We start from the raw sequence: 8,281 nt of genomic DNA, 5'->3' as shown, positions 1-8,281 counted from the left end.
TAATATTAAGTCCAGCTGCAAATTGTCTTACAATGTTAATGTATGCAATAAGCTAAAAGAAAAAAAAAGAAAAATTCACGCTGCCTGCATTTCAGTACCCTGGGCAGCAACTCCCAACTGGCTTTTAGAATTAGGACCCTGCAGCAATGCCCGCTCGTGCACTGCAACAAAATCACCGCCCACAAGGCTGTCAATTCAGAAGCTGTCAGGATAGAGACTTTGTCACGACACCTGCAGGCAGTCAGCTTCTAGAGCGGTGGCAGTTGCAGCAGTGTTGTGTATCTGTACTAAGCTGTGCCATCATCCCATGTTCCCTCTGCTCCATGTGTCTCTGCACAGAAACAAGTAAACTGCAGCACAACAGGAGGCTGATCCTGGATATACAGACACGAGACAGTGGAAGGACCTGCTCAGCCTTACAGCTCTTTCCAGGCATGTTTTAAATCTTCCTCTTATGATACCTACTTTTCACTCCATGGGATTTTACTATCTGTGGATTCTGGAGTTTTGTATCATTATGTTTTTTCAACTGTAATACATTTTCCCGAATGGTAGTAAGATTGCTCGCTGGATATACCTTTTTACTGGCAATTTGTGAAATTGGAGCCTTGTTGGAGCTGCTTACAGCTGATTCAATAGCAACAAAGCCTTTATTCATTAAGTGAAAGTGGCGCAAATGTCTTCAGTTCAGCATTCTTCTAGCCTCTTGCCAGGCTAACTCTATGCATGATTGCAGAGCTCGGATTTAGACAAGGTAAGAGGAATCTAAGGCTCTGTGCTGAATTCCTACAATTCCCTGCTGGTAGTGCTATAAATACATTTTGTCTGTGTCTGTGTATGGCCACTAATTTCATTGTTTCATTCATTTGAACACTTACCAGGAGACACATAAATTCTCAATTAATGTACCTCTATTTACGACTACAACAATTCTTTCTGTAATTTGTTTCAAAGCACAGTGGTAACACCATTCCGCTGAACAGCTACTTGAATCTGAACTAATTGGGCACAGGAGCATTGTTATACATGTGAGCTAAAATTCTGAACTTTAATATATCCCAGTTCCCAGCCCAAAGGGTTTTCTGGGGGAGGCTAAAGTGAATCTTGATCATGCTAATTTGCCTGACAACTCATTTACCTGCAGCAGTAGATCCTGGCCATTTAATTGCTGCCCTTCACATATATGATAAACTACGTCAGATCTGCCCCTTGATCTTGGAAGGCAAACAGACAAAACGTTCAGCTACCAAAATGGGGATAGTATATTTAAACAGGGCTGAAAGGCAATACATTTCTTCTACAGTAGGAAATCAACTAAGGTTAAATTGTGCAAACAGAGGGATTTTTTTTTATAGAGGAGCACCCACCTTAGACAAAGAATCCTCGAGTTGGTCGAACAGTAATGTGACTCACAGCAGTTCAACAGCCTATAATTCCTGCTTGATTTTTCCACTATATCTTTAAACAGAACAGCCATACCTTCTGTGTATAATGTTGATTTGTTAAAAAGTGTATGCATTATTGCAGGTGAGAGAGTGATCAAGATGTGGGATGACAGATCCATGTAAATTTGACTTATGTTAGGGAACACTGGTGTGTAAAGTGACTATTAAAGTGATGTAATGCAGAGATGGACCCAAAGGTGTCAGCTGTGCTTTAACACAAAGCAACCCTGGTCGCAATAAACTCAGATATTTGGTGGACGTGGAGAGAAAATCTCTAAATCTTAGCAAAATGTCCTTGTGGTACAGGGCACACAGCTAGGTGATAAAATATTCTACAGCTAGCAAACCTTTGGTAATATTACAATGAAAATCACCAATTTCTCTATCTTTCTGTGTTTACAGAGCACTTCACTTCGGTGGCAATAAATTAAACACATAAATGACAAAGGCATCCAATAGGGGATTCAATTCTCTCATATTTTATTGCCTAATGAATAATTGGGACACATTTGCTTTTTTTGCAATTGTAGAGCTGAAATATTTGTTGAATTATTTCAGCACATATATTAGGGAACTAAACCTTGTGGCCTTTTAGCTTAGAGATGTCTGTCCCAGCCCCCCCCCCCAGATGCTGTAGAACTACAATCCCAAGGGACCATAGAAAACCTGTTGCTGTCTAATGGCAGCTATAGTTTGCCACGCAGTTTGGACATCTTGGTAAAGGATGGGCAGCCTGTAGTCCTTCAGGTGTTGTGATAAAACTCTCAGCACCCAACTACCAGCCTTTGTTTGTTATGGAGTTTAGGAATTGCAGTTCTACAAGATCTCTAGGGCCACAGATTTCACATGTTGAAAATCACAAAATTAAGAGTATAGAAAACTGAAACCCATTTCAACCAATAAGCAATGGACCAGTCAACTGCAGTTAGACTAATTCTTGTTGTAAAATATTGTTGTTATTGGTTGCTGCTGCCACATTTAAATAGAGTTAATCATATGGAAATGCATCAGTTACTCTAAATTAATTTCAGGTATATTTCATAATATTCCAAATCGTAGGTTCACTGTTTATAAAAAATGGGACATGGTCTAGACTAAAACATTCTCGTGAGCTTTGAGCCTGCTCATTTAGATGGAGAAACCTACATCCACAGCTGAATGGCAGCCCCATTCCTTTCTTTCTACAGAACATCTTTTCTCATTCATTTGCTGATATACTAGCAGGATGCAGCTGTTTGGGTATCCCATTCTAAAGCCTATGCAATCATTTATCAAAGTTTTCTGGGTACCAATCTGTCTAAAGACATCATAAAAAAGAATTTATAATTCATTCACATTCTGTTTTATTTGTAAATCTGCTCTCACCTTTGTAGCTCATATAATCAGACTCCTTTCAGCATCGGCTTTTGGCTTGAGATCCTCTGCATCAAGACATTAGCTATGTAGGGCGTCTATATTAATATGCATTTGAGGGGATCTTTGGGGTAAAATGTAGATAAAAGTACATAGGACACATATTAACTATTTATAGACTTTTTTTGAATACACGAGGGATGTCAAAGCAGCAGGTAGTTCAAAAACTGAACTGCAGGATGGATATCTCTTATTTATCTAACTCTCTTCTCAAGCTGCCTGTGTTGCCAGAGGTCCCTCTTTTCTAAATTGTCCCTGATTGTACATTGTATAATGATTGTTAGATATGTGATGTTCTTATACATTTTTTCTATTTTTGTTATTTTTGTTCTAAACTAGAATTTTCAGCATCAATCCAGTTGAATCTCTGAATTGACCTACCTGACATACTGTATGATGGTTTTATTTGTTTTTTTAATTTTATTATGGAACTTGGTTCCCAGTTGTCTCGCCTCTTCTTATTCTCTAAAACTAGTCTTGTGTTATTGTGCCATGTACAGTAAGCACAGGTGCTATAAAGAAGACTTATAATAATCCCTAATGTTGCTCTTTCAGCATCTGGATGTGCATTAATAAACCATCACTGTGCCACATACTGCTCTCGAGGCCTGGAGCATGTGGCAGTTCCCAGTAGGCCTGGACATATTACAATTTTCCCACTTCCAGTGCCTTCTTATGCCATAGAATATATTTTTTAAGTCTTTGAGCAGTCAGTGTTTCATATTGAGCTTTTTTCCTTTGTGCTACTCTAGCAATGCAATTCCCCAGTGTTTATTTTAAGGCAGCACCTTTATGCATTATTCAGTGTGCTATATTGTTTTCCTCATTACAGTTGGGCTAAAACTCTGTCACTCTATGAAGGACATGCATTGCTAAAACATACCTTGTGGAATTGTAATGAAACGAATTAATACAGGAATACCAGACCAGGTAGTGGTGCAGCTTAGGTGTTGTTAAATGCAAATCCTTAGCCACCCAGCAATTTTCAGAGTCATCTGGAAATTTGACATCCCAGGCTAATCTTTTGGACCCTCACTAATGAGGTATCGGAGGGTGACTAATGTAGAAAGGTGTAACTTACTGAATACACAGAACATTCCTCATTTTCCTATTTGACATATAAGTAAAACCAACAGCTACCATATTGCTTTTACTGCAGGGGCCTCTTGTATGTGCAGTGTATGCTAGTGATGAGTGAATTTATTCGCCAGGCGCGAATTCACGGCGAATTTGCGCGATTTGCCGCTAGCGAATAAATTCGCGAAATGCCAGCGATAATTGGCGACAAAAATTCGCCGGCATCAACATTTTTTTTTTCGAAAAAACGGACGCCGGCGTCAAAAACGGGCGCCGGCGTAAAAAAAACTGGCACCGGCGTCAAAAACGGGCACCGGCATCAAAAACGAGACGCCGGCGCCATTTCGTGAATTTTTTACCGTTTCCCAAATTTCGCGCGAAATTCACGCATTTTTCGCCCATCACTAGTGTATGCAGTTGGCAGCCTGCAAAAATGGGGAAAGTGGTTCGACATTTTCAGACATGTCAACTAACTTACTTTGCTTCACTTCCACCTTCAATACCAGCCCAGTCTCCCACTCCCCATAATTTGCACCCAATTTAATTTTAACTCAATTGAAAAGGTCTAAAACTTACCCAAAGTTAAAGGTGCACTGGGCAGAGTTGGAAGCACAGCTGGAAGTGTTTCCAGTGGCATGGCCAATATGCTCTTGGAAAAGAAGGCCTATTGTGTTGATATATCTGACTTTGTGTGATATATTAAGCTCAGTGTATATTGCACAGTGCATAGCCACACAGGTCAACCAGCCAAAAGGCCAGCCCTGAGGAACATGATGCATATGATGCTATTACTTTATATTTAAACAAAAATATCTTAATCATTAAACATGCAACCACTAATACATATAAATGTAACTATTTAAATTAATTGAGTTACACTTTAGGTTGGGTCCCCAACCTTAGTATCTGCTTAACAAGGAACAAATACTATTTAAATATGACATTTCCCCTTTAATTATGTAAGGGCAAAAGAAGGAGTGTGCTTATGCCTGTGTGTATGCTTTACATTAACAAGCAGAGGGAATATCTCATTTGGAGAAGAATGAGTTGCTCTTCTAGGTAGCAGTAAGATCTTTATTACCCATTTTCAGCTGAAGAAGGAATGGGGTGTGTTTGAGCATCAGGGGCTCAGGCAGAAGTGAAATAGAGTGAGAAAGGGATTGCCAGATGCAGCAGTTATAAAAAGAAAAGCATAATTAGGACTAGAGGAAATGTTTCTGTTAGGAGGGGTAAAACATCAGCGAAATGGCATGAATAGAATTCAATGTCAGCACACACGTTGTATTCAAGCAGTGTTTTTTTTACTGAACTGCCTAGTGTAGCCATATTAAGAGAAACAGTTGGATGAAGTGCATTTGTGTTTCAATTATCTTTAATTAATTTTTCTCAGTGTTTTGCAGCTTTCTTGCCTTATTTAGCTAAAGGCAAAAATGCATATTGCTGGCAATGTTTGTTATTTATTCCTTCTGATCAAGCTCTTGGAAGAGACTCATCTGAAACAATTAATTCACAAAATCCAGAGACTGGAGTATATTGATTGTGCACATGGCCAGGCTATAATATAAGATGGACACACTGTAAAGAGCAGGGGACCACTGCCAAGCACCACACAATTCAGGACTTCATCAAAATATTAATCAATAATATTTAACAGAGTCTTGAAATATTCACCATTTCAAAAATACAGTTCTACTTCTATTCTACACTTTTGGACATTATGGTCATTTTTTATGATGCATAAATATTTATGAGCATAAGATACTAGTAATACAAGATTTAACGGTTGACAGTAATTTGCTGTACAGGGCGATATGTTAACATTCTTTTAGATTTATTTTGTAAAATCTATATCTGTAGATGCAGCAATTGTACATGCAACAGTAATTTCTCATACTTTAAAGCTTACAAAGTTTTTGTTGCCTACAGAGGTACTACTTTGCCATATTTCCTCTCTGGCTCTGGAGAACCTTTAGATGTGTTTTGTGCTCCTTACAAATAAAGTTATAAATACATACATAACCTACCCAGTAGCTGCCATTTGCTCATGATATGAACTTTCATGCGTGTCTAAGACCAACATAGAGGTAAATAAATTCTCAAGTATTGTGTACCCCCCAGATAGTAATTATATTGTTTAAGGTAATCTTCCCAAAGAACATAAGGTCAAACGGAATTTCCATAGGTGTTGGCATGCAACTTTAGGAGAAGGAAAGAGAAGGATAAGGAAAGATAATGAAGTAAGGTTATTGCCAATAGATTAGCCACACTTGTGAGAGCTAGAATGCTATAATTATTCTGTAGAATGCTTTACCATACCTGAGTAAACAGCTCTAGAAGCTCTCTCTGTTTGTTTAGGATAGGAGCTGCCATTGGTGTGACATAATGTCCTGCCTGAGTCTCTCCCTGCTCACTCATAGTTTAGATTAGAGTAAGGAGGGGAAGAGTAAGGGAGAAAGGAGGGTGAGAAGGAGAGAGGAGCAAACTGAGCATGCTCAAGCCTGTGCCCCGGAGGTTTAATTGGAGAGAAGGAAGTCTGGTACAGATGCGTGCAATAGAAGGAAAGAAATGTAGTGTTTATTTTGACAGAGGACTCAGAGCAGAAGTACTTTGAGGGTTTACAGGTGTATTTACATATAACTTTCTGATAAAGCTTACTTAGTTTTAACTTTTCCTTCTCCTTTAACACAAACGTTACTTAACACAGAGTGGGACATTCACTAAGATTCGTTATTGCGGCAGTGTCCGCTTCGCCGCACTTCGCCAGGCATATATTTGCCAGCGCTACGCAAATTCATTAAAATCAGAAGTTGCGCTCAGGGGAAGCGTAAGGTTGCGAAGTTGCGCTGCCGTTAATTTGCCAAGCAAAGCGAAGTTACGCTAGCGATGCTTAATTTGCATACGGCGCCAAATTGAAGTTACAATGGAGGTATATGAAGCATCACTACACAAGCCTGGGAAACCTTCAAAACAGCAAATAACATTTTTATTTTGCCCTACACATGTGCCCACTGTATAGTTAAGTTGCCATGAGTTAGGAAATGTAGGGGGAAAGGAGGGGAGCCCCAAAAATTTTTTCGATCTTTTTCAGCCTATCACCCATAAAAAATTAAAAAACATTTTTGGCACTTAGAACATTTTTTAACTTTTTTTGAAGCAATCCCTATCTAATCTATTGCACTTCGCCTGGTCTGAGGTGGCGAAGGAAGTCTGGCGTAAAAGGTAGCGTTCAGAATAATTTCGTGTTAGTGAATTTGCGTAGTTACGTCCGTTGCGCAAATTCGCCAGGCGTAAGGGTGCGAAGTAACGCTAGTGAACACTATTCACGCTAGCGTTAGGCGCTTCAGCGTTTAGTGAATTTGCCCCAGAGACCTTACATCAGGGTCCTTTTCAAGACTTAAATGGACAACTATGTAAGTGCAGTTATGATGACATCATAATGTAATATAAAAGCAACAAAACTATGGACCCTCAGGTGCTCGATGAATTCCACAAGGATCATGTAGGTAAAAAGAAAAAAAGTATTTTGAAAGCTACAATAAAACATCTCCATGGCCTACAAGTCAAACCTGGAAAGCTGCTAAAGCTTTAGATCAACCAATTTGTCTAATGTTTTATAAAACATATTAATGTGTTGTTGGGTATCTTCTATGCTCTTTGCTAACATTGCTCATATTTTCCTTTGATATGTTTAGATTTTTGTTTTTCAATACATTGCAGACAATGGCATCATTGTTTCCAAAATCATGTCCATACAGTCTGCAGATTATTTGTTCGCTGGTGTTTAATAACAAATGCTATTATGTATATTTTATTTCATTCAGACCGACCACTCAGAGCTAATTGAAGCATCATTTCATGATGGAGATAAATCATTTATTGCTAGGAAAGGTCTTTCCAGCTGCAGACAGCATTCGTCATCAGTTGTATGAACTATTATAAATTATAATTATAATTAAAAATGAAATTGCATTCTTCATTACAGACCCACTTTATTTTGCCCATTGACAATTGGTACAGTGTAAGTTTAGAATTTCCATGTGTTGCTAGGAAAAATATACAGTGATTAGTTCTTCATCAGTGATTGGCGAATAAATTTGCCAGGCATGGATTTACCTGCGAATTTTCTGAATTGCCTGAGAATGTTTTTGCGAAACTACATGGGAAATTCGCCAGTGAAAAATCCACCGCGTGTCAAATTTATTCAGACTCCCATTGACTTTAATGCATTTGGTCAAAATAGTCATGTATAAAAATTTTTGCTTGAGTCTAAAATTGTTGTGTGTCAAAATTATTTTAACGCGCATTGGGGTTCATTTATAAATTTTGCACAGGGCAGATTGGTTTGC

General features: G+C 38.6%; 1 protein-coding gene across 1 annotated transcript in view; it reads left to right on the top strand.

Annotated features, from left to right (window-relative positions):
• The first annotated feature begins 210 nt into the window (after positions 1 to 210).
• The window catches only part of LOC108717452 (neuroligin-1), a 445,212-nt gene continuing 437,141 nt past the window's right edge, over positions 211 to 8,281 (top strand). The window contains exon 1 of the mRNA XM_041564865.1: positions 211 to 754. The gene's annotated coding sequence lies outside the window, so the exon portion shown is untranslated. The remainder of the gene's footprint in view (positions 755 to 8,281) is intronic.

This window comes from Xenopus laevis, chromosome 5S, assembly GCF_017654675.1.
Source record: "Xenopus laevis strain J_2021 chromosome 5S, Xenopus_laevis_v10.1, whole genome shotgun sequence".
In the NCBI taxonomy this organism is placed as follows: Eukaryota; Metazoa; Chordata; class Amphibia; order Anura; family Pipidae; genus Xenopus; species Xenopus laevis.
The sequence above is the reverse complement of the archived record's forward strand: the minus strand, read 5'-3'. Positions and strand labels throughout refer to the sequence as shown.